Source organism: Erinaceus europaeus, chromosome 17 (assembly GCF_950295315.1).
Source record: "Erinaceus europaeus chromosome 17, mEriEur2.1, whole genome shotgun sequence".
Lineage (NCBI taxonomy): Eukaryota > Metazoa > Chordata > Mammalia > Eulipotyphla > Erinaceidae > Erinaceus > Erinaceus europaeus.
The window spans coordinates 74,987,117-75,013,847 of record NC_080178.1 but is presented as its reverse complement, the minus strand read 5'-3'; the positions used below and the strand labels follow the sequence as shown (position 1 = coordinate 75,013,847).

Genomic DNA, 26,731 nt, shown 5'->3' with positions numbered 1-26,731 from the left:
GGTAGGTCACATACCTCGGTTGTTTTGAGCACCAGCACCACATGAGGTGCTATGCACTGAAGTGGTGCCGTAGTGTCTCTCTCCCTCTCTGTCTCTCTCTCTCTCTCATGTGGCCCAGGAACTGTGGAATCACATATGCATGAGGTCTTTACTCCTCCACTAAACAAACAAACAAAGCAAGCAAACAAGGTAGAGCTTCCAGGAAGCACACCTCAGGCACTAGCCATTTATCTGGGATGAATGTGAACAAAGTGCTCGAGGCTGTGCTCTAAGCGTCACTACAGAAATGTCAGAGGCTGTATAAAATGTGTGTAAGACAGGACTAAAAATGTGCAAAGACACTTATGCCGGGTAGAATGGCAGCTTCTCAGATAAATGAAAGCAAATATTTTAACACGTTTCAGTTTATATTTGATCAGCAGATGGCTATTCGAGTCATTAAAATATATGTCATCGGGGCCAGCCAGGTGGTAGCACACCAGGTTAAGTGCACATAGTATGAAGCAAGAACAGGAGCAAGGATCCCAGTTCAAGCCCCCAGCTCCCTACCTGCAGGGGGGTTTCTTCACAAGTGGTGAAGCAGGTCTGCAAGTGTCTATCTTTCTCTCCCCATCTTAAACTCCCGTCTCAATTTCTGTCCTGTCCAACAACAGCAGCAGCAACAACAACAATAATAACAACAATAACAATGATAAAAGATGGCCACCAGGAGTAGTGGAGGCACCAAGTCCTGGCAATAACCCTAGAGGCAAAAATGAAAAAAAGAAAAGAAAAAAAACGTGCCATCACTAGGCAGAAAGCACAATGGTAGTGCATCAGGCTTAAAGGCCTAAGCCTCCATGAAGGTTACAGGTTCAATTTGGTCTGTCCCCTCCTCTCTTTCCATTTCTTTCTTATTAAACAGTAAATAAATAAGGGATCAGAAGATGGCTCACCCAGTGGAGTGTGCACCTGACCATATGTAAGTACCTGGGTTTAAGCCCAGGCCAACATATGAGAGTGCGATTGAAATCAGATGGGGAGAAACCATCCCAGTGCAAACACATCAGCCAAGGACTCCACTGCTTACCTCATAGTAAAGTTTCTAGCTTAAAGGTAAGTTACCAATTAGAGAGAGAGAAAGAGGGAGAGAGAGAGAGATTTAAAAAAAAAGGTAACTAATCTGTCTCTAAGACTTTGATAGAAACACGGTGGTTACTCTGGGGGAGAGTGATGAGGAAGCACAAAACTTTGGTTGTGAGTCCAGTGGGGAACTATAGCCCTGTGATCTTAGGATCTTGAAAACCATTAAATAACTAATTTTTAAAAAGCCAAATATAAAAATGTAAGCTACAAAAAATATTATAGCAAATGTGTTGACCTTTAATGTGATGACAAACAGCTGTGCCTGTGTGTTGCCATGTAATTAATTAGAGAGAGGGGGATAGCAAGATAGATAATCAAATTCAATGTATCTCTTCAAGTAAAAATGAAAGTTTATCAAATGAGAAAGTAAAGAGTTTTCAAAACAGATTGATGCTATAAAAAAGTATTTTGAAAGCAGAGGTTTAGAAATAATCTCTTAATAGTATGCTTTTATTACTAAAAGTTCTATCATCACCAAACATAAACTCATCTATTTTCAGGCTTAAAAATTGGCAACAAAATGATCTAACCTGTTTAGTGATGTTCCAAAGAGTCTCACGGGGCTGGCTGGTGGCCCACCTGGTTGAGACACACGTTACCATTAGTAAGAAGCCAGTTCAAGCCCCCAGCCCCCATCTGTAGGGGGAAAGTTTTGCAAGCAGTGGAACAGGGTTGCAAGTGTCTCTCTCTCCCTCTTTATGTTCTCCTCCCCTCCTTATTTCTCTCTGTCTCTATCAAATAAATAAATTTTTTAAATAAAGAAATTTTTAAAAAGTCTCAGTGAGTTTTGAGCTCATTTCTCTTACACATACACACAAACACACACACACATACACACACACTCACACACACACACTCACACCATGCTATACCTTCAACCTCTTTGGCAGAAACAACTGATTAGTGTCAGGAAAGAAAGATTTAGTAGTCAAATTTTAACAAAGTCCTCTGCATATTTTGTGTATGTGATTAATAAATTAGTATCACAACCTATTAAGTGTAATCAAAGAAATACTTCTTCCATTTCTTTCTGAAGTGTTATTTTCAGCTGTGCCAGCATTAAAATGTATAGCAAAATAAACAGAATTTAGAAGCAAAGCCTTAAAAAAATCTTTTTCCTTTTTGTTTTTCATATCTTATTTATTTATTTATTGGATAGAGACAGAGAAACTGATAAGAGAGTGGGAAGACAGAGGGAGAGAGGCAGCCCTTCTTCACCACTTGCAAAGCTTCCTCCCTGCAGATGGGAACAGGGGCTTGAACCTGGGTCCTTGTACATTGTAACATCTGCACTCAACACCATAATGCAGCCCCAGAACTGAAGCTCTAAGTCACTTCATCATGAAGTGTTAAACTGAAACTACTGAAAACAGCAAAGCACAGTAAGTGCTTTATGGGGTATACGAAAAGGTTGTAAGGCCACGGTTTAGTTTTTTAAGATTTATTTTATTTCTCTTTCTTTTTAGTGTCAATAAATAGAAGTTTTACAGTATATAAGATCATAGCACTATGTAATTTATATAAATATTCACGGGTAGTCAGGCACATGTTCCTAAGTGTCTTACTAGTCCACCATAATCAAAAAGTTTGGAGAACACTACTTGAGCGCTGTCAGTTATCCCAAATAGGCCTTAAAATTTTCTTGCCAAAAGATTTCTTTCAGGTTCACCTTTACCAAGATTATCCCCCCCAATTTATCTCAGTTTATCCAAATGCCTGAGATCTCTATTGTTTTCTCTCCTTAAACATGCTAAATTCTGCTTCTTCACCCTCCACTACTCAAAAATGCTACATTTAGCCCAAGCAAGCAGAAAGGTATCATCTACTGCTACTATGTGATGACATTCAAGCAAGCATCTCATTAATAATCAAAAAATTTACTTTAAGATGCCTTAGCAATATCCTTATTTAACTTAATGGATGCCTCACTTAAGATAATTTAAGATAAATAATTTAATAAAATCATATTTCTGTTTTTAAATTATCTCAGATAAATAAGCAAAACTAAAGATTATAATCATAGCCTCATAAATTTAAAGGACATTAGTACGAATGTCCCATTTGATTGGCATTTTAATTATAGGAACGAGTATGATTTCTTTTCAAAATAAAAGGAGAACAATCCAAAACTATGAAAGTAGTGCTAAGGAAAGTCAAAATAGAAAAACAGCATAAAATATGATATTTTTAATAGATTATTTTAATCACAGAGAGAGAGAGAGAGAGTGTGTGTGTGTGTGTGTGTGTGTGTGTGTATGTATGTTTTATGAGGACGATACAGAGAGAAAGACAGAGAGCACTGCTCTACTCTGGCTTATGGCAGAGCAGGAGTTTGAACCTGGGACCTCAGAGCCTTGGGTATTAAAGTCTTTTGCATAACCATTATGCTGTCTCCCATGCCTGATAGGATACTTTTCCATATAGTCTATTCACACAGATCCTGATAATGAGTTTTTCATGTAGATGTGAACATAATGAAAAAATTAAACACAAAACTTCATAATTAAGATAAAGCTAATTATGATGAGCACTTTGAGAAAAAAAATTTCTTGGTGTCATAATTAGAAGCTAAGCTATTGTTCTTTTTTTTTTAAAGGAATTTCTTTTTTTATTTTTTTATATTTATTTATTTATTTTCCCTTTTTGTTGCCCTTGTTTTATTGTTGGACTTACTATTGTCGTTGCTATTGATGTCTTCATTGTTGGATAGGACAGAGAGAAATGGTGAGAGGAGGGGAAGACAGAGAAGGGGAGAGAAAGACAGACACCTGCAGACCTGCTTCACCACCTGTGAAGCGACTCTGCTGCAGGTGGGGAGGCGGGAGCTTGAACCGGGATCCTTACGCGGGTTGTGCTTTGTGCCACCTGCGCTTAACCCGCTGTGCTACCGCCCAACTCCCGCTAAGCTATTTTTCATTCCTTCCCAGTAGTGTTCTTGCCCAGTTCAGGCTACTTAAAGGAGTCCTTCTGTGGACCTGCTGTCTCACAATTGAGACATTCTGGGGGCCTGTTGTCTATATAAGTTTAAAAGTTCTAACCTGGGAGTCCGGCGGTAGCGCAGCGGGTTAAGCGCAGGTGGCGCTAAGCACAAGGACCAGCGGAAGGATCCCAGTTCGAGCCCCCGGCTCCCCACCTGCAGGAGAGTCACTTCACAGGCGGTGAAGCAGGTCTGCAGGTGTCTGTCTTTCTCTCCCCCTCTCTGTCTTCCCCTCCTCTCTCCATTTCTCTCTGTCCTATCCAACAACAATGATATCAATAATAACTACAACAATAAAAAACAACAAGGGCAACAAAAAGAATAAATAAATAAATACAATTTTTAAAAAAAAAATAAAAATAAAAATAAAAGTTCTAACCTCAGAAAAGCTGAACATTTATATTATTAATGCCTTGGGGATACTGTGTGAAAATAGAGAAATTAAATATAGCAAGCAATTTTATTCGTCCAGAATTAAAATTCCTTTTTAAATCTCATTGTATTTATTTCCAATATGCCTCTGTATAACAGGAGAGAATTTAAAAAAGTTTAATATTCCTGTTTTCCCCTAAAGTGTATTTGAAACTCCACACTCAAGAGTAAAAAATGTTCCTGAGACTCATTTAGCTAGTATGCTGTGCTGTTGGGTAGTATGCCATAGTTAAACTTTATTCAGTTGATGTATTATTTTCATTTTTAGTTTTTGTTGGGGTTCTTGCTTCTCATTAGAGTCAAGTGAAAGTCCGAAAGGAAAATGTTCTTAAAAGCATCATAACTGGGGGTCGGGCAGTAGCGCAGCGGTTTAAGCGCACGTGGCGCGAAGCGCAAGGACCCGAGGAAGGATCCCGGTTTGAGCCCCCGCCTCCCCACCTGCAGGGGAGTCGCTTCACAGGCGGTGAAGCAGGTCTGCAGGTGTCTTTCTCTCCCTATCTCTGTCTTTCCCTCCTCTCTCGATTTCTCTCTGTCCTATCCAACAACGAACGACATCAACAACAACAATAATAACCACGACAAGGCTACAACAACAAGGGCAACAAAAGGGGGGAAAATGGCCTCCAGGAGCAGTGGGTTCATGGTACAGGCACTGAGCCCCAACAATAACCCTGGAGGCAATAAATAAATAAATCACAATTAGTTGAATATAGCTAAGGGTATATTTTTAAACTGTTCTACAGAATTTTCACATCTTTTTTCGTTCCTTATCCAGCTTCAGAGTTTTTCTTTTTCGCAGAGAGACTTCATCATCGTTCTCATAGCACTGTCATCACTGAGAGTCTCACAAGCCAAAGCAGTAAGAAGAAAAGCAATAGGTCTAGACAACTGGACACCAGGATCAGAACATTCATAGCGGGAGTCGGCTGGTAGCGCAGCGGGTTAAGCGCAGGTGGCGCAAAGCGCAAGGACCAGCATAAGGATCCCAGTTCCAGCCCCTGGGTCCCCACCTGTAGGGGAGTCGCTTCACAGGCAGAGAAGTAGGTCTGCAGGTGTCTAGCTTTCTCTCTCCCTCTCTGTCTTCCCCTCCTCTCTCCATTTCTCTCTGTCCTATCCAACAATAATGACATCAATAACAATAACTACAACAATAAAACAAGGGCAACAAAAGGGAATAAACAAATATTTTTAAAAAGAACATTCATAGCAGACATAACCCCTAGATTCCTTTCAAAAAGTAATCGTGTCACAAAGTTAGATGAACTACAGAGGCTCAATAGGAGGGTTCAAATGCCAGGCAACTTCCAAGCCAAAATTGAAAAAGAAGCTCATGGGCTGAGCTAGGTGATGGCTTACCCTCTAGAGTGCACAGGTTACTATGTTCAAAGACCTGGGTTCAAGTCTCTGGTTTCCACCTGGAGGGGGAAGCTTCACAAGTACTGCAGCAATGCTGCAGGCATCTCTCTGACTCTCCACCTCTTTCTGTCTATCAAATAAAAAGAAAAAGGAATAGGGCCCACTTTCCCATATGCATCTCCCAATCCAAACCAAATAATGTTGCATCTGCCGATCACAACCTAACCAACGCAACGATTGCCACCTCAACATGCTTCACCTCAGACTGTGTCCAGAGACTTCACGTGTGGAATGACAACCCTTCAGCTTCATTACTCGGGTGAAGCCTTTCCTTTTATAGTACACTCTAATTTCATCTCAGGTAGTTCACTTTCTAACAAAGTCCCATAACCTAGATATACACCAGTTTCTGTGAGAGAGAGCTTATGTTCACACGTACCCATAAACTACTGCAAAATATATACCTGAAAGCAGAAGTACACTAGAGTTTGCAGTGAGTGCCTCCCTAACACTTCCTCTCCACTATTCCAAGCTTGGGATCCATGATTGCTCAACAAATTGTTTGGCTTTGTATGTTAACTCTCTTTTCAGTCACCAGGTTCCAGATGCCACCAGGATGCCGGCCAGACTTCCCTGGATTGAAGACCCCACCAATGTGTCCTGGAGCTCAGCTTCCCCAGAGCCCCACCCTACTAGGGAAAGAGAGAGGCAGACTGGGAGCATGGACCGACCAGTCAACACCCATGTTCAGCGGGGAAGCAATTACAGAAGCCAGACCTTCCACCTTCTGCACCCCACAATGACCCTGGGTCCATGCTCCCAGAGGGATAGAGAATGGGAAAGCTATCAGGGGAGGGGGTGGGTTATGGAGATTGGGCGGTGGGAATTGTGTGGAGTTGTACCCCTCCTACCCTATGGTTTTGTTCATTAATCCTTTCTTAAATAAAAAAATTGAAAAAAAAAAAAGAAAGAAAGAAAGAAAAAGGAAAAAACAACAACAGTGGAGGCGAACAAGCAAGGGAAAAGGAGGAGGGGAAGGAGGAGGAGATTTATGTGCTCAAAGAAAAAAAAATCAAAAATTCATTAGAGAGTCAGAAAGATAAGTCACTGGATAGGATGCATGCCTTGCCAGGCACACAGTCCAGATCTGAACCCCAGCACCACAGAGGAAGTGCTCTGCTACCAGAGGAAGCTCTGACACTGAGGTATCATTCCCTCCCTCATTCCATCTCTCTCCCTTTCTTCCTCTCTTTCTCTATCTGAATTTAAAAAAATAATAATAATAATAGACTAGAGCACAGAGCCATGAAATCATATATCTGTAAAGTCCCCAGTTCACAAAAGAAAAATGTTATTAGAAAATACAGATTCCAGATAAAATGAAATAAAGCTATAAAGGGGAAATTTAGCATTCCTAGTTAAAAATTATTAAAAGTATAGAGGGGTTGTTGCTGCTACTACTGCTTCTGGTCATGTTAATGTTTCTTTTCTACCACTATCTATTAACAATTTCTTTTTATTTTTTAAAATATTTATTTATTCCCTTTTGTTGTGCTTGTTTTTTATTGTTACAGTTATTATTGTTGTCCTCATTGTTGGATAGGACAGAGAGAAATGGAGAGAAGAGGGAAAGACAGAGGGGGAGAGAAAGACAGACACCTGGAGACCTGCTTCACTGCCTGTGAAGCGACTCCCCTGCAGGTGGGGAACAGGGGGCTTGAACCAGGATCCTTACTCTGGTCTTTGAGCTTTGTGCCACCTGTGCTTAACCTGATGGGCTACTGCCCGACTCCCTCTGTTTACTATTTCTATTTCTTTCCCTCAAATTGAATCACTCTAAGGATTCATTTATTTTCATATTATCTCTCAATATCAAAAAGTTAGAGAATATTCCAACTTTACAATTGGAATAGCTGCACTATAAAGACCTGTGAAATTATGAGAAACTCAAAAAAATAACATTGAGATCTAAAAATGTCCAGAATGTCACACTTTCTCTAAAAACCATACTTACCAGTTAAAAAAAGAGGTGAGGGTACATTCAGCAGAGCCCACATGTTGCCATGTGCAAGGACCTAGGTTCAAGCCACCAGTGACCACCTTCACCGTGGGGGCAGGGAGGCTTCATGAGCGGTGGAACAGTACTAAAGTCTCTCTCTCTATCTCTCTCTCCCCCCCTTTACCTTTTCCTGTCTCTTTTTCTATTAAAAAGAAAGAAAGAAAGAAAGAAAGAAAGAAAGAAAACAGAAAAAAAAATTTCCAGGAGAAGTGGACTCATCATGCATGCACTGCCCCAGTGATAACCTTGGTGGCTACAAAAACAGAAAGGAAGGGGCCAGCTGGGTGGTGGAGCAAACACATGATACAATACTCAAGGACCTGAGTTCAAGCCCCTAGTTCCCACCTTCAGGGGAGGAAGCTTCAGGAGTTGTGTCTCCTCCCCTTTCAACTTCTGTCTCTATCCAAAATAAATAAATAAATAAAATGTTAATAAGAGGAAGAAAAAAGCGGAGGAGGAGGAGAGGAGGAGAAGGAAGAGGGAGGTATGTAGGATTTGTGTTAACTCACAGTCCTGACTACCAATTCATTACAAATATGCCACTTACTTTAATTTTCATACTTGGTTGATCTATTTTAAGGAAAGTACAACTTAAAAATTTACGGGGGGGCTGGGTTGGTGATACACCTGGTTGAGCACTCATGCTACAGTGTGCAAGTACCCAGGTTCAAGGGCCCAGTCCCCCAGCTGCAGGAGGAAAGCTTTTTTGAGTGGTAAATCAGGGCTGCAGATGTCTCTCAGTCTCTCTCCCTCTCTAGCATGCCCTGCCCTCGCAATTACTGGCTGTCTCTATCCAATAAATAAATAAAGATAAAAAAAGAAAACAAGGGAGTCGGGTGGTAGCGCAGCGGGTTAAGTGCACGTGGCGTGAAGCACAAGGACCGGCTTAAGGATCCTGGTTTGAGCCCCCGGCTCCCCACCTGCAGGGGGGTTGTTTCACAGGTGGTGAAGCAGGTCTGCAGGTGTCTATCTTTTTCTCCTCCTCTCTGTCTTTGTCTTCCCCTCCTCTCTCCATTTCTCTCTGTCCTATCCAACAATGACGACATCAATAACAGCAATAACTACAACAATAAAACAACAAGGGCAACAATAGGGAATAAATAAATAAATTATTAAAAAAAGGAAACAAAAATGTATTTTAAAAATGTCCTCTGTAACTTAAAATATGAATATGCACAATGACCCTGATGTCAAAACTGAGCTAAGAAAGGAAGTCCAGTGGCTAATCTGTTCATCTGTGGCCACAGTACATTCACACCTTTCTAGGTGCAACAAAGACAAAGAAATGACATTTCAGTGTCCGAATTATAGAACTGTCGATAATACTATCAAATGTTTAGCAGTGTTCTTCAGTACTCCTTAACTAGAACCAGAACTGTCATCTTTGCCATCTGTAGTCAAGTATCCCCTGTTCTACCACCAGATTCTTTCATAAGTTCTTCCTCATGAATCCCACATAGTGAAAAGTTGTTTCCTGTCAATTTACTTGAGTCGTTTTCTAATGTCTATGAACCTGGATGTAGGTAAGCTACGTGAGGTGCTGCTGACCAGCAGGTCCTGTGTGTTTGCACTGGTATATGGGAACTGCAGCTTCAGTTCAGTTCTGGAGATAAGCATAAAGATAGACAAAGTGAGCACTGACACTATATAGAAGGCACTGAAAGATAAAAAGTCAAAGAGGAAAAAAGCTAACCCTAATTTATGGCATACATGCTTTGTTTGTAGTATATAGTATCCTGAAGCAAAAGGCAATTGAAACATTTACTTATTCATATTAACAAGAGAAACAGTATTATGGGGAAGGTTATCTGTCTGACATACTATTTATTGAATGAGACAATGGATATGAAAACATTGTGAAGCTGTGGTTCTAAAAATGTTCAGTAAGGTCCATCTCACGCCAAGATTCTCCTACAAAGACGTGATCAAACAACTATGTATGAGCCTCATACAGTTGTGCAGAACTGTTCCACACAGTTTTATACACAACTCCTATTTTTTAAATTAGAAAATTGAGACCAAAGAGTTTGCATAAGTTTTCCAAGGTCACACAACCAGTTTAGGAAACTACACCTTAAAGAAAAAAAATCCAAGGCATAAAAATTGGAAGTTTAATTTCGGTTTTCTCACATGCAGCTCTAACATTCAAATGAAGAATATCTGTTTCCATTTTTTTTCTTATCATGAAAGCAAGAGTAAACAGGCTTAAATGTATACAATTTAACATAGAAGGACTTCCTGGAGTTAATCATTGAAATATATAACCAATATTAGAAAGTGTCTTTCTCTAAAGAGTTCCAAGATAAAGAGAGCTTTTTAACTGATCAGGATGGAGAAAGGATAACCAACACAACCCTGAAGAATGGCAGATTACAGATGAAATGACCTTTCAAAAAAATCACTTGTGTGGGGCTGGCAGATAGCTCACCCAATAGAGAGCACAAGCAAAGCCCAGGGATAGAGATCCTAGTCACCACATGGAAGTACCATGCAAAAGGAGAAGCTTCAAGGCTTGTGGAGCAGCACTGTGGTGGCTCTCTTTCTTTCTCTGTCTCTCACTAGCTCTCATCCTCTCTCTGGAAAAGGGGGGGGGGGAATCCCCCAGGAAAGATAGAAGCATGCAAACATGAAGCTCCAGGGGCATGTATATATGTACACACACACACACACACACACACACAATCACTTGTAGTCCTTCTAACTGAAAATGTTCTCATATTTGAGAACTGGACAACCAAATTCTACATTTAGTGATAATTCTGCCCTACGACTGCCAGAAACATGTCTTGATGTCTCTATTTGGTATAAAAGGAAAAGAAGCAGATTAGTCTAGCCAAAGATTACATAGCAGGTATGTGATTAAGCTGAAACAGGAAGCAAGACCCTATATAATTCTAAGCACAGCAGCAATACAACAACAGTAGATAACAGATATTAAATAATTATTTTATACCAAATCTTGAGATCAACGTTACATTTTTTTTATCTCATCTAGTCCTCACAATAAACCTATGGTGCAGATATTCTTCTTCCCATTTCAGAGATGAAGAAACAGAGGTTTCAAGATTACGTTATGGACGTGCTGCCATGGGTAGGACAGCTGACTCGTGCATAGAAGGCTCAACAACCACGGAGATAGCTGGAGATTACTTCTGGGAAAATAACATTCTCCCTTTGGATACTCTTTCCCAAGAAAGAACAATGAACTATTCTCTCCTAGTTAAGGGGATTCTTCTCCATTTCTACCAATGACCTGCTTAGCACCATGACAACTGTGCTTAAGTTTCCCCACCTACCAAATATTAACATCTTCAATAGAAGAGAAAATCCTTTAACAGAAAAGACTTGTGGCTTCAAAAATGCTCTTCAGGGGGCCTAGAACCTAGTAAGTGCCCAGTCATATTACCCAATGACCTGCCTGTGAAGTGTAAAAGGAAACATTTGCAGCCATGCCTCAAAAAGAGTTCCATTTGAAAGCTAAGCTCTCCGTTTAAAGAAAAAGATTGGATGCATTTTCTTTTTTCTATATACTGTGGTCCTGTAGTTGTGAAAAATGAAATATCTTTAATGTCCTTTGTCTTAATTTCAAATAAGAAGCAAAGAATTCTGTTTAGTGAAGTCAAAATATCAGATAGCATCAAAATCTCTCTTTGCATCGGAATTGATATACTAGAAATAAACTACTCAACTGCCGTCTTTATGACTAGAAACAACAAATTATTGAAGGCAGAAGAGACAGAAAGTAGATCATTCCAAGGGTTACTCTGTGATAATGTCAAAGGAGTAAAGATCAAGGGAACGTGTTAAATGAGAGGATGTAATAATGGTACAGACACTAATCTACACATCATATAAAGCACTTTGAATTTGCCTTATACCTATTATGTTTACTTACATACATCATCACTGAAAAGCACCAAGTCAATATACCTAGGCAGTCTTGAACCACTGTAGTTTAAAGCACAAAAATTGTTTGAGAATTTCATAGCATCACATTAGGCTTCTTCAGTGCTTGGTGCTTTGATCCAGAGAAATCTTTAAAAGGCTTTCTGGGCCAGGGGAGCTTAGTAAATAAAATATATCACTAAATTCCTTGCCACATGCACCAGAGTAAGTGTTCATGGAAAGAGAACACAAATATGGAAATAGAACAGCTAGGAAATTATAGAGCAGCAAATTTAATCTAGTTACCACAGATGCAAAATATTCTAAAAATGCATGCATCGGGCTAACAATTATTAGATTTTTTTAATTTCACTATTCTATCACCAAATAATTACAGATTAAGATGCTAACCCAGTTCTGTATAAATAAAACCAGACCTCGCTCCCTGTAATGGAGAGAAAATTCTTTAAATATAAATCTTTCTGGGGGTCCGGCAGTATCGCAGCGGGTTAAGTGCACATGGCGCAAAGTGCAGGGACCAGAGCAGGGATCCCGGTTCAAGCTCCCGGCTCGCCACCTGCAGGGGAGTCGCTTCACAGGCAGTGAAGCAGGTCTGCAGGTGTCTTTCTCTTCCCCCTCTCTGTCTTCCCCTCCTCTCTCATTTTCTCTCTGTCCTGTCCAACAACGAACGACATCAACAACAACAAGTAATAACCACAACAAGGGCAACAAAAAGGGAGAAAAATGGCCTCCAGGAGCAGTAGATTCATGGTGTAAGCACTGAGCCCAAGCAATAACCCTGGAGGCAAAAAAAAAAAAAGAATATATATATATATATATATATATATATATATATATATAATCTATAGTTTCAAATAATGTTTTCTCCTTGAAATATAAGAGAATGGCACTGCACATTTTCACGCCATTAAAAGGTAAAAGGACAAAGAAAAAAAGAACATATCAGAATTCTTTCATTATTTCTGAAATGGAATTTTCCCTATATTAGATACTGTGCCAATTACAGAGGACTGCTAAATATATTAGCATTATAAAATAGGCAGTTGAGTTTTAAAAATATAATTTATTAGTTTATAATAGATTACAAACAGCCTCAGAAAATAATTCACTGTCTCCCCTAAAGATGAAAAGTTTTTTTGAGTGAGAAGTAAAATGTGTGTAATCTATAAAGGGTCTCAGAGGAGCAAGCAGAGATTCTGAATATAAACAAGGCATCATTCTGGTAAAAGGAAATACAAACAACTAAAATAAAAATAGTTGATGCACAAAAGCCATAATGAGGGGGTAGCTCAAAAAATAACTTCTACTTTGAATGGTTTGGATGAAATACAAATTATCCACAGAAAAGTGTGGACTGGCATAAATGTTTGTCCAAAATTATAAGTGTATTTCAAGAAGTATGCAAGAGGCAACCGCCTGCATGATGCACAAGGGCCCGGCAATGCTCTGCTTAAGTGCTAGTGCACAGAGTCCAAACCACTGCATTTTAATTACCAGGCAGCCTCAGATATGTTGCCTTTGATATGGAAATGTTCTTGTTCTCTCATCTTCACATATGGTCTCATGCACAGAAATCTTTATCTGATTCATAAAAAATAAACTAGAATCCAATCTCAACACCTGACCTCAGTGCTTAGAAGTTTTTTACTAAGCATGGTGTCACTATAAAAAGAATGGTTAATACTGGCTGGAAAGTTGGATATTTTGAGGGATGATATGAGGATTTGCAATAAAGAACTGAATCGATACTGCTTCTCTCAGGTTTTAGGGTTTCATGTTCCCATTTTCTGGGGTGACTACAAATTTATGGGGCAGGAGGAAGACCAGCACCCATTCTGGGAGGTGAGAGAGACCACAGTATATTTCAGTGATATTCCATCTTACAACTTCTGTTCACATTCTTCAATTGATATTTCTATACAGATCATGACAATGGATACCTAAACTTGGAAATCTCTATCAAAAACCAAAATACAATTCTACATTATTTACAGTTTGACTAAGTATCTAAACAAAGTAAATGGCTAAAATGCTTTTTACCCTGTTGCACAGAATAAGGAAAACAAAACACTCTACCTATTAATGAATAATGAGTATATAGTGAGAGAATGATGAGAGTTTAAGATATAATTCTTAGCAAAACAAGTGATTTTCAGGACATCTAAGGAACCTTAAGTGAAAAGGATGTTGTACATTTAAAATATGCTTATAAGTAATAAAAAATGCTTCTCACAGACTGTACCAGAGTGCCAGCTTTTCTTTCTTTTTTAAACATCAACGTGTTGAGACTCAGGGTACAATTTGTAGAAAATTTAGAGTCAGGATTATAGCATAAAATGATCAATACAATCATTTCCTCCCTGGGGAAAAAAATAACAGGAGACATTTCTTAAACAAGAAGCAATTCAATTTCAAAATAGTTCTTTTCTTCCTGTAAAAAGCAATAGATATTTATTCATTTTTACCAAGTTTCTATAAAAAGAACCTGTTCTCATTAAATCTCACACACACATATAACTTGATAATTCTGAAATTATATTAGTTTTTTTTAAAAAGACAGTGATATGACCCATCTAACCTCATGACAGCAGATAACACATCCCAACTGCAAATCATCTTGCAGTATGTTATCTGTTTTTTATCATTTCTAGTACCTGTCTGTGCCTGATATGGTACTCTCAGACACATTAGCTTGATGGAATGTTTCACTTGACTTCAAAAAAACATCAATTGATATATATGCATCTCTAAACTAGATCTAAACAAATACCTTTTACAGCAACTAAAATTTTGAGTGTGCTGTACTAGTTTTATAGAAGCTTCTTTGCAAATAGTGAAACGTATGTATGAATTCCCTAGCAAGACAATTCAAACTTAGAGAGATTTATTATCTAACAATACTGAAAATCATAGAGAATATCAAAATGGCTAAAGCCATTTAGCTGGAAAGTCTGTTAGTCCTGGGCCTATTACATTAATTGAAAGAGAATTATTTAAAAGTCACTAATATCTTCAACATAAGAAGGGTCTACATAGCAATTTCATCAATGCCCCATAACTCACCACGCCCTAGAAGTCAGACGGAAACAGACACGATACTCCAGTAATGCCACCCAAATTGATCATGTATATATCTAAAATATGCTAAATACATACAGAAGGAAGTTTCCAGGTATGTTAACAACTGTAAAACACATGCTTTTCCCTTGTCTAGAAAAAAAGATGTTGCTTCTACTAATGAGAGTAAGCCCAACAGATGTTACATTCCTACCAACAGTCATATTCTTCTATTTATTATTTGTTAACCCACTACAGAATTAAGATTGTGCTATTGCCTTATTCATTAACTTTTTGCATTTACATTTCTTTACAATACAATAGGAGGGCTGTGGTTGCAATAGTATGCTATAATAGGAGCTTGTATCATGGTGCACAATAATAAGCTTATAAATATTTCTGCATTTTAAAAATACATACACACCAAGAGAACATTTCTTCCAAAACAAAACACTCAGGGTAATAGCACGGAGGAGAAACAATGTAAGTAATATAAGCCACTACAAGTAAAGGAACCCTTGAAAGAACAGAGAAAGAATTGGTAGTACATAAAAAAAGCAATAGAGGATGTCAGTTTGCCTGAGGAAATAATGATCTAGCACTTGTCTGGACCCCAGTTACTTGCTACCTTTGGTCACAAACTAGATCTAGTAGGTATGATGCACATTTGCTTGCTTTCAAAGTCTGAAGGATTTTTTTTCCCTTCTGATGTTTATTTTTTGCTGCTCTTGTTGTTTTAGAAAAAGGAAAAATCTTGATTTATGAGATTTGTATGTAAGAGAAAAACATCTATATGTCACTGGGCCTAGTGTTATGTGTGCATACATATCTATTAACAAAAACACTCTCAGATAAATAGATAATACATATATAGTTTGGTAGACTTGAGAAATGCAATCACAACTTTTCCCTTAAAAAAAAAAAAAAGGAGTCTGTCACTGGTTCAGTAACAAAGCAAGTGTAACTAAACTCAGTGTGTCCTGATCCCCCACATCCCCCACCACCACCCAGGAAGGTGCCTTCTTACTGCCATGGAAAGGCTAAGTAACTCTGTCCCAATGAACTTGGGCATTTGGGGTGTCTGTTGACTTGTTTTACAATAAAGAAGCTCCAGTGGGTGAAACAAGTGGAAGGAGACTATGAAAGTGCTCAGTGCTGACTGCTGGATTCCACAGGGTGACAGAGGAAGGTCATGTTCATGGCTGCAGCAATCTGGCCTCTCCCAGAGAGTGCATGCTGAAGCTAATGCGAGGCTGGGGTCTGGGGAGCTAGACAGGAAACTGTTGTGCCCATCCAGATACAGAGAGAGGGAACTAAGCACTGTTCCTAAGAAGCCCAGTCTGAACTGGAGTAAAAACAGGGAGAGGTGGCAGAGCATTTCAAACTCTCCCCCTCCATGAACACTAGCAGCCCCAAGTGGTTAGACCTGGCAGGGTGAAACAGAAGCAGCAATCAAGGCTCAGATGCTAACCTAATGAGAGGCCGCAGGGAGTTGGGTGGGAGGGGTCAGACAGGTGTACAGTTTGAAGCCTGAAACCCCTACCCAAACAATGATACAGCGCCTGGCCCTGGCGGGTCCCACTTAGTTGGTGCAGCCAGAGGGGCACAGCAGCCCCTCCCCCATGGGCGGGGTGTGAGAGTAGGTGGACTGCCAGATTTATTCAGCACCCCCTTTCCACACTGGCTCTGCACCCTATTGCTGCTGTCCGATCTGACTCTCAAATCAGTAGCTTCCCAAACCGAAAAAATTACGAGGACCAGAAACGGGGGGGGGGGGGGGGGGGGTGTCAAAGACAAGGCTCCGCAGCTCTAGTAGTCCTGGTGGCGGGGCCTCCCCGGGCCATTCAGGCGGGTCGGGTCCTCCCTCAGGAATCCTGGAGCCTGAGCAGAGCTGAGTGGACCCTGTCGGCCAAGCCCGTGCCTACAGGCCTGGGGACGAGGTGCTGAGTGCGCAGGCTAATTATACATGTGGCATCTGGACAGCCAACTGTCCGGTGACACCTTACCTTATGAGGAAACGACAACCCCAGCAACTGTTCAAAACAAAATGCCATCGCGGGATCAGCTTCACGGCTTTTGGCCGCTTCGGGGTTGCTTTTCCCACCGCACTTCACACAAGAATGTGTCCTGGGGAGGCCAGCTGTGGGCGGGCGTACCCCGGAGGGGTGGAGGGTGGGGGTGGGATGGGCGGTCCTTGCCAGGTATCCCCGAACCCCTGCCACCCACCTGCTCGCGGACACGACCACTTGACCTTTTTATGCACCGAACCCACCTCCTAGAAATAGAATAGGCGGGGCTGTGCCTTTCTCCCCGGGACCAGGGGAGCAACCTGGGCATGTGACTATAACAAGCGGATGAGAGGAGACCATGGGGAGGTAGGGAGAGGGGGCTTGCCTGCACCCCGGCTCCACTGGGTTGCGGGCGGAGCCAAAAGCCTCGCGGCCGGGGTCAGGTGCGGGGACAAGGGTGCCCTCGAGCCCCTCGTGGACAGGGCATGGGGTGGGGGTGGGGTTCCGGAACGCAGCCCGGCCAGCCGCTTGCAGACCCCAACTCTCAGCCCGGTCCCCAAAGGAGGTCACACCAGAAGCGTCCGAGGACAGTCCGTGTCACTCACTGGTCAGCCCCTCCAGTGCGGCCGGTGACTTATTTTTAGTCGCCCCCCTCAACCACCAAGTAGAGACAGCATTCAATATCTGGCCATTCAAACAAACCAACATTTCTGTTTCTGTTTTTCAAACTTGGTCAAACTGTGAGAGCTGGAATAAAACTAAAAAGCACGCCGGCCACAAGCAGCTTTTATCTGCCCCCAACACAACAATCCTCGTTTTATCTCCAAGCCCCGCAACCGCCCTGGAGAGAGGCCGGGAAGCTGAGTTAATCAGCCCTGCGCAGCCCGGGCCGCTCCCCCGGTGCCCCAGCCCAGCCCGGCAGCCTGTGCTCGGCCCGTGCACAGCTCCGCCGGCCCTTTAAGGGAGCGCGCGGAGAGCGACTCCCGCAGGAGCGCCGGCCAGGACTGGGCCGCGGGGAGGGCGGTGGCACCGCCTCCGGGCCTGGGCCGAGCCCTGGGTCCCCGGGCCTGGAACTCCCTCCGGGCCCTGGAACCCCCAAACCCTGACCCCTCCCGGCCCCGGAGCCCCCGAGCCCCCGGCCATGGAACCCCCTAACCCCGAGCCCCCGGGCCCCAGAGCCGAGGCGGAGCCCGGGCAGCGCGTCCACAGAGCCCGAGGGCGGCCGCCGAGCTCCGGGCCCGCGGAGGCCGGGGCCAAGCCGGCGCGGGGCAGAGCTGGGCGCCCGCTCACACGCACCCCCGCCGGGCGCGGTGCCTCTTTCCCCAGCGTCCCGGGCAAACAATAAATAAGTAAGACCATAGATTAGCACTTGGGTTTCGGCTTGTCTTGGAGTTCGGTTTGTTTATTCCTAAAAAGATCATAAAAAAAAAAAAAAAAAAAAAAAAGAAATCCAACATGGGAAAGGCCGGGTGGGGGGGGATACTGGAGGCGAATGGAGCAAGGTCCCCGTAAAGCTGAGCAGAGGGCGGCGGGTGGCGCTGGGAGGAGGGCGCCTCCGGGTTTCTAGCCACCCGGGTTTCTTTATCAACTAAACTTCCTCCCGGAAAACTTCACCCCGGCGGGAAGCGTGGTGGAGATATCTCTCTCTCTCCTCTCTCATAATCTCTCCCGCCCTCGGCCAGCGTCAACCCACAAGTAGCCAAAGTTTCCAAACCAAAAAGGGGGTGGGGTGGGGGTGGGGGGCGTTCATGCCCAGCGGGTCCTCCCAAGCCCCCGCACCCGGAGCCTGGCGCACGGGGAAGCGCTCCAGAGAACTTCGGCATCTCGGTCAGTCACGCGGCGAACCAACCCCACACTTTTTAAGAAAACAAAATATTCGCGGGGAGACTTACTTTGCATTTAGGCTCTATTCTTTGGGGGGATGCGGTTTAGGTCGGCTCGTAAGGAAAGCTCGTTTTGTCCAGGTTGGATATTGTCTACTTATGGATCAGCCCTTGGGTGAGGGTTTATTTTAATTTATGGCTTATGCATTCTTTTAAGGTCGATTTACATGACCTCCAGCTACAACTAAGACGGCCGAGGAGGGCACTCCAGTCGTCAGTCGGCCAAACCCACAATTAAAACAACCCTCCCCCTCGGCTGGGGGTGACGAGGACTCCCAGAGTCGGCGGGTTGGCTGCCTTCTCTCTCTTTCTCTCTCTTCTTTCTTCACTTATCTCTTCTTTCTTTCTTCCTTTTTCTGTTTACGTCTTTCTTTCTAGATGTCACGGAACGAGACGTGATAGCAGTTTGAAAGTTTCGGTCTAACTTTCTCTAAGCCCCAGCCTACAGCGATAACGAGAACCCAATGCTCACAAAGCCCTCAGGATGCTGCCCTCTTGTGGGCACACCAGGGCATGCCCGCCCAGCGCGCCCATCTGAACCCTCGCAACACACACGCACCCAGCACACAGAAAGAGGTGAGAGAGAGAGAGAGAGAGAGAGAGAGAGAGAGAGAGAGAGAGAGAGAGAGAGAGAGGTGGAGAGAGGAAAACTATCAGACTCGCAGGCTCAACTCCAGAGGCACACAAGCTTCCTCCGCCACACACTTGGAGAAACTCCAATGAGATACCTACCTCAAACTTGCCGGAGACTTACATTTCCTTCTCTAAGCCACCTGACTTCTCATCATTCCCAGTTATATAGATCAGAGTGTCTATATGGGGAGGCGGAGGAGGAGAAATAAGGTGGGCCGAGAGGGCGGACAGATTTCCGGACGAATACTTAGGATGGCGATAACAGCTCTCTGTTGTCAAAGGTTGCGTTGTCTGTCTCTCCCCTTCCCCCTTTTGCCTTTGGTGTCCTACGCACAGTTATCTACAGCTACAACATGTGTTTTCTCGGAGTGGATTTGGGGGATGGGGGTGGCACGAGAACCAGAAGCCCGCCACGCAGATCTGTCACCGCCTCCGGAACCAGGCACAAGTCTCCGAGAGGGGACGCATCCTGGGGATCCAGCAGCGAGCGAGCGCCGGGCTCCCGGCCATTCCCAGCCTCCCCCGCCTCGCCCCCCCCCCCCCGCGGCCCGCCGAGCGCCCTCCTCCCGCCGCTCCTCCCCCCGCGTCCCCAGCCCAGTGCGGAAACCCGCCCCGGCCGGGCAGCGGCACCCGCAACCTGGGTCCTGCCCGTCCGCCAGCTGAGCCCCTCGGTCCCAGCTCCGGGAAAGTACCCGGAGCTCGCCGGAAGGACTGGAGCGGAAGGCTCCCGGGGCCCGTGTCCCGGCCGGGGACCCAGCCCCCTGCCCCTTCCGGCTCCCCAACAGGTAGCTGGCGGCCGGCTCGCTCTCGCTCTCTCTCTTTCTCTTTCTGTCTCTCTGTCTCTCTCTCTTTCCCCCTCGCCGAGCCCGCGCTCGCCCGCTGCGTCCCGGTTACCTGGGCGGGCTCCGGGACGGTACCGCGCGGGGGGCTCCTCGTGCGCTGCGCCGCATTTGAAAGGGAAGGGGGACAATGAAAAAATGTTTAAAGAAGGAGAATCGATGCTAAGTCAATTAGTACAGTCCCCAAAGAGCAAGGGAGCAGGCAGACATCCCCAGCGCCCCAGAGGGCTGAGCCCCTGCACTCGAGCCTGGGGGGAGGGGGGTGTCCCGACCCCGGCGGGGGCAGCGCTGACTCCCCGCACAAGTTTGCCGGGAGGTAAGAGCCAAGCGGGGTGACTAGGGGCTTCCCCCCTTGAAACAAGTGGAGAGGATGGTTAGTGCTGTCAATCTTGGCAATCAGTGTGAGCGGCCATGTCGTAAGTATTCAAAGCATTTCCCGTCGTGCAACATCAGAAAGTGAGTGGCCAGGGCATTGATCTGAGAGAGGGAGAGGAGGCAGGGCTCCCCTCCCTGACAACACAGGCAAGATGAGACAGGAGGCGAGAGAGGCGGCGAGCCAGGCTGGGGAGCTGGGAAGGAGGGGGAGGGCTGGGGGGGGGCGAGAAGGAGGAGAAGCGAGAGGCAAAGGCAGCTCGGAGTCACAGAGAGAGAGAGCAGAGACCCGCGAGAGCAGAGGTTGGAAATGGAGAAAGCGGCTGGGAAGAGAGAGTGAAGGCACAGCTAGGAAAATCTTGCAAGGGAACAAAGAAGTGGGAGACTTGGGGTCAGAGGGGAACGGTAACACGGATTAGGTGGGGGGGAGAGAAGAGTCTTAAGAAGTAAAGCGCCCAGCGAACACTATTAAGACTGGGGCTGCTGGGAGGAGGAGTCAAGAGTAAGACAAACTAATGGGGGGGGGGGGAGTGGAGAGAGAGCTGGAGAAAGAAAGAAAAAAGCAAACTGGGGAGGCGAAGAGAAAAAGGGAAAGGGAAGAGGAAAATGTAGGGATGGTAACTTATGTTTGAAAAAAACCAAGTGTTGGGAAGTAGTGAGATGAAGAACTAGACCACAGTACTGAATCGGGGCAGACAGAGAGAAAGAGCTGAAAGCTGGCCGGAAAGAAGGTGAATACTGAGATAATTAAAGAGGACCAAAGCGAGTAAAGAAACAGATGCAAGAAGCTGAGATGATGAAAACACACTGGTGAGAGGGGTCTCCATAAATCTGATAAAGATGAACATTTTAAAAGATTGGGGGGGTGGTGAGAGTACTGAAAGTAAAAGAGAAAAGCAACTGACAGGAGAGTCTTGACCTATGGAGGGCACCCTGGGAGGCTTGTGGAATATAAAGGGTGAGGCACATGACTCCATAGAGTCTTAGAGAGCAGAATGGATGCAAACTATTAAAGAAGAAGAGATGCCTTTACAAGCACAAGGAAAACAGTTACACATTTACTATGTGAAAAAGTCTGTGTGATAGAGGTAGGTATATCACCTCAACTTACAAGAAAACATTTTGGGAAATTTTCAAGAGAGGAGTCTTGGAAGTTGTAGAAGATGAAAAGAGTTTCAGTCACTCAGAACAGCATGTAAAAAAAATGCTTAAGTCAGATGTAGAAAATTATGTTAATAAAAGACCCCTCAAAATAACCTACATAAATCGAAGATTCTCTTTGAAGCATACGCAGGGTAGATAAAAGATTTGAAGGATATCAAATGGCATAAGGGTGAAAATACCTGGAGTTTATCTCAGCAAAAAAAAAGTTGGGGAACTGGCAGAGGAGGGATAGTTGTAGTGATGCAGAGTGTATACAAGGTCCATAAGTGAACCAGCTTTGATAGCAGTTAACAGTGCTAGCTGGAGGCAATGTGCAGGAGTTGAGGTTGGCCTTACATAATTCAGGCCCAAAAACATTTAGACAACATTTGAGAAATGGTCAGTGGAAAGTGGAACTTATATCAGGATTAAACACTGGAAAAGAAGTTCTGACATACTAACATAACCTTACTATGCAGAAACTGATGTGAAATGGGGCTCTGAGACACTGTAGAAGCAGAGACTTTTTAAAGGATAAAAAGAAATGGAGAAAGAAGAGAAGAAAGAGAAGAGACAAGAGGAGAGGAGAAGGAAAGGGAAGAGAAGGACAAACTTGGAGAGGAATGATGTTTTCAGAAATCTTGTGGCAATCTCTGACTACCAGTTTAAGGAGGGAGAGAGAAAGAAAGGGAGGGAAAGAGAAAGAGGAGATGAAAGAGTAAAAGCCTCATCTTTATTGCTCTAACTTTGAAGAGTAAGCAGGCACAGGAGCAAGTTGAGATGACACTCATATAGGCTCCTTAAAGTACACTCTGTGTTGAGCTTCTTGTAAACCCCAAGTAAAAACAAGGGAAATGACAGAAATAACGGTGGATTGAATACCTGCAATTCATGGGGCAGATGGATTCTTCTATCACTATAGGAAAGACTGATATGATGATGCCTGAAGATTGGGAGCTTGGGGATTCAAGGACTATTGGCTTAGAGAAAAGCTACTCTCCAACAAGAAATCCTGTGTTCCCTTCACCTCTAACAGTTTTCAGGGCTGGTAAATCAGCCTTCACAGAGCCTAGGAGTGGGTGAAGAGAATGCCCTCACTTTGCATGCCAGTTCCTGAAGCCCTGGATGCCTGAAAAGACCAGAGTGCCCCTTGACCTTGGAGGTCCAAGGCACCAGCCCAGACTGGTGTTCCTAGCCTAGAGAGAGACCAGCTCTCCTCCAGGCTTTGCTTTTTATTTATTTTGTCTCAGTTGAGTAAAATAAATGTAACCTGGCCCCAGTGCTCAGTTCCTAACACTGGAGCTCTTCCTCACCTGCACTAAAACTCAATCACAGGGACCTTCAAAGATGGCCCACAGCCTGAAGAGGACAACATTGAATGGCCTATCCTAAATGCCTTCAGGGTCAGAGCAGGGTGAAACAGGACTAGTGTTAATCCCAAAGCCTGAAATCTTAGGTACTAGCTGCCTAGAGATGAAATCCCAGGCGGAAACATTGAGGCACCCAATGGTTCCTCAAGAGTTGCTGCGACAAATTGGACTTTTCAAGTACCAAGAGTACCAACACACCCGTCTCTTTATGTCACCTAGCTCTAAGGTCTGGGAGATTAGACTGACCCTGCCGACCAGAAGCAGGCTGCTGGTGGGAGGCAGCAACTAAGGCGGCAATACTAGGATCTCAGGCATCCAAGGCCCCTAATCCTGGGCCTTGGAGAACATGCCAGAAAGAAGCTTTGGGAAGCCTTTTTAGATTTTACCTCACACACTGACACCAAAATAGACTGACAAGGTGGACCCGGAGCCGGTCACAAAATCGATGCCTACAGAAAAGCAGAAAAGTTTGGGGTCTCCGTGCCACACTTCAGGCGATGCAAGTAGTGACACGTGGCCCTGGGGGCGGGGGGGGGGGGGTGCACGCTAAGGGTTTCCTTTGAAGCTTCAGGTACAGATGTACAGCACAGAGTGCAAGGCAGAGAGCTCCACAGAGAACTCAAGTACCCAGCTTTCCACCTGGTCTGCACTGGCCTGCGGCCTCGGGAATTTCTGGGAAGCGCAAAGAACACCCAGCACAGTGGCCAAAGCCTGCGCTCTGTGCGGTTCAGGCTGCTGTCTCTGGGCGGTCCGCTCACACACGAATCCCAGAAGCTAAGTGAAGGTGCAAGGACCAAGGGCTGAGCAAATACGGGATGACTTACCTGCCCACAGCTGTCGAAGCCTGTGCAGTCCCGGCAACCAGCAAAGGCAACTCAGCTTTGCTAAGTTTGGCTTCGCACCTCCAGAGAAGAGGCGCGAACCAGCAAAGGAAAGGTGCACAGGGTTCCTGGAAAGAGGTCCCCTTGAACTTGGGGAGGGCGACGCAGTGAATTCAGCTCCAGAAGCTATTATTTAAAGCATCCTCGCAAAAATCATAACGACTGTGGAAACCTCGAATTCTCCCCTTGAGAGTTTTCCTTACACTACTCGGACAATTAAGGTCTACACAACCTGTCTCCTATTAAGAAAGGTTAAATAGCTACTATATAAATAGGACAGATGTAAATGCTGTTAGCTCCAAAATGCAAGGAATGAGAATTTTTACTGAAATGGAGAAGAATTTGTAAAAGGATTCACAAGCCAAAAGGGAAGAAGTTGGAAACTTTAATTACAGCATGGTGAAAAGTTCTAGCAATTGGTTTCCTTAAAAATAAAAAAAAATAAAAGTTAACAAATATATCAACACTCCAGCAGCCCATCGCACTTCATTTCAGTTTGTTGTAACCAAATAACCTGAACTCCCAAATAACAGTGCCCTTGGGACCCTGCTTCTGAGAGGTAGAAACTCCTGTTTCAATAGCAAAAGAAGATGAAAAAAATGTGGGCAATGCTCTGTCTTCTGTAAGACGTCATTCTGCAAAAAGACAAGGCATTATCCCTCAACTTTAAAAGGAGGAGAACATCATTACATTTCATCTGAATCTGTACCTCGTCCTGTTGGGAAGAAGACATCGTAACAACAGTAGCAGCAGCAGTAGCACTGCCACAAAGGAGGTGGGGGAAAGTGGTGAAAATGCATGAACTTTTTTTTTCAAAGAAGAATAAAGATAAATCAAAAATAAGTTTTACACGCATGCTTCTCCTGGCTTAGGAAAGTTAATTTTTAAATGTGCTTCTGCTGTATGAGGGGCAAAGCCAAGGCTAGGGGAGTGCGTGGCTGGAATCTGCATGCTGATAAGAGAAGGCTGGTGTACTTACAGTGACAGTGGGCAGGCTGCGGGAGAAAAGCTGTTTGCGTTAGCCTGCGAGTTACCCAGGGCTGCAGTGAGAGCAGAAGGGAGGAGTGGGAGTGCCAGTCTGCGTACACCTTCACCGCGTCTCATTACATCTGCCAGCCACTCTCTCCCTCTCTCTTTCATTTCCACATTCCCTTTGTTCCTGAAAAAAAATCTACACGTCACATCAGAGTCCCCAGATGCAGCCTACACCAAAGAAAAAAATGAATAATTCAATCAAACTGTGCATAGTCTCTAAGGCAATAAATCTATTGCACTTAAAGAAACGAAGGGTAATTACCACCATGGAATTAGAATAAGGCCAAAGATCCAGGATGGCATTGAGTCTCTGGGTAAACTCCCCCGGTCAAATAAAGTTTCATTTATTTAATCTTTCTGACAGATCAGATGTAAAGTCAGAGAAAGATGTTTTAACTTATTTTAGAAGGAAATTTACTTCTCTTAAAATATTTTTTGAAGGGGTGGTGGCAGACGGGGAGAGCCCAGGGCATACTACCCCGCTCAAAAGTCTCTCAAAGGCATCAGCACAGAGTGGATACAAACACGAAGCAAGATAATATGGTAGTGGAGACTGTCCAGCGTCTACCTCTCCCCCACTCCACCCTCCACTCCCCTGTAATCATGCGGGAATCGACCTGGACTCTACTCTCAGCCGCCACCAGCTTGGCGTGAGGGCAGCTGGAAATGGGAACCTTACCTGAAGCACCAAGACCTGAGAGGAGTCGAGCCTCACAGCCACCAGCACCCCACGCCACCCCCATGCACCCCATCCCAAGTCCCGTAACCATCTACTTCTTCCATCTGCCTAAGGGAAACTGTAAATGGGATTCTCCCCCCCCCCCCCCCGGACTGAATGGAAGCTCTGTACTGTACCGACTTCTGGATTTGCCCTGGATTGAGTTTAGGGAATGTCTGGAAAGGAAAAAAGGGAGGGAGGGAGGGGGCAGCACAAGCCGCGTCCAAGTTAGTCAGAAGGCTGTGTTAGACAGCAAAGAGCCTACGGGAGAAACAGCTGGAATGCAGACTGGCTATGGAAATCTCAGTTCTAGGAACCGTGTCCTTTCGTCCCGGAGGTAAGACTGTGATTGTCACACGTTTATTCTTTCGCTCTGTGTATCCCTCTTCCCCCTCCCCAGCCCCAAAGATCCCTCCCACTCGTTTCAGCCCGCACGCACCCCAGGAAAGGGAGCCGCAAAAACTCAGGGCTTTATTTCTCTAGGTCTCTGCACTCATAAATTGTGGGTGTCACTGAAAGGCGATTGCACAGCTGCTGCTACCCGCAGCAGCGACCAGACTCTGTCCCTCTGCCGGCTCCGCACTGGCCGCGGCATCTCGGGCTGCACTGCTGTCTGGCAGCCCCAGCCCGGCGGGGTCTCCAGCACTAAGGGCTCAGGTGATGCGGGGAGGCTCCTGGCGTCCCAAACGGGTTCCACGGAAAGTTTCCACTTCATCGCCCTCTCCCTCAGCCTCCGCGCTGGACCACGCTCCCAAGCGAGCGGGGGAGGGGGAGAGGAAGGGCGAGAAAGGGGTTGATTCTGCCATACTGGCCCAACTCCTCATCTAGATTCAAGTTCCTTTATCAATTCAGCCCTCTAGAGAACAGCGGGAAAACTAAGAGGATACGTGGATGCATCTAGAGGATGCCAACCGCCCGCTCCAGCCGAGCTTTGTT

The 26,731-nt window shown here is 44.5% G+C and overlaps 1 protein-coding gene and 1 long non-coding RNA gene across 15 annotated transcripts in view; both read right to left on the bottom strand.

Moving 5' to 3' along the window:
- SOX6 (SRY-box transcription factor 6) overlaps nucleotides 1–20,831 on the bottom strand; it is a 586,459-nt gene extending 565,628 nt beyond the window's left edge. For 9 of the 14 annotated variants that reach the window (XM_060177100.1, XM_060177097.1, XM_060177106.1 and 6 more), the window contains exons 1-2: nucleotides 19,537–19,948; nucleotides 18,814–19,178 (exon numbers count right to left, since the gene is read on the bottom strand). The gene's annotated coding sequence lies outside the window, so the exon portion shown is untranslated. Of the gene's footprint in view, nucleotides 1–16,918; nucleotides 16,993–18,813; nucleotides 19,179–19,536; nucleotides 19,949–20,331 lie in introns of those variants that run through there. The other 5 variants (XM_060177101.1, XM_060177098.1, XM_060177103.1 and 2 more) reach the window with 3 other exon arrangements.
- Nucleotides 20,832–25,123: 4,292 nt separating this feature from the next.
- The window catches only part of LOC132533907 (uncharacterized), a 49,380-nt gene continuing 47,772 nt past the window's right edge, over nucleotides 25,124–26,731 (bottom strand). Inside the window, exon 3 of the long non-coding RNA XR_009545669.1 lies at nucleotides 25,124–25,201. This is a non-coding gene — a long non-coding RNA (uncharacterized LOC132533907). The remainder of the gene's footprint in view (nucleotides 25,202–26,731) is intronic.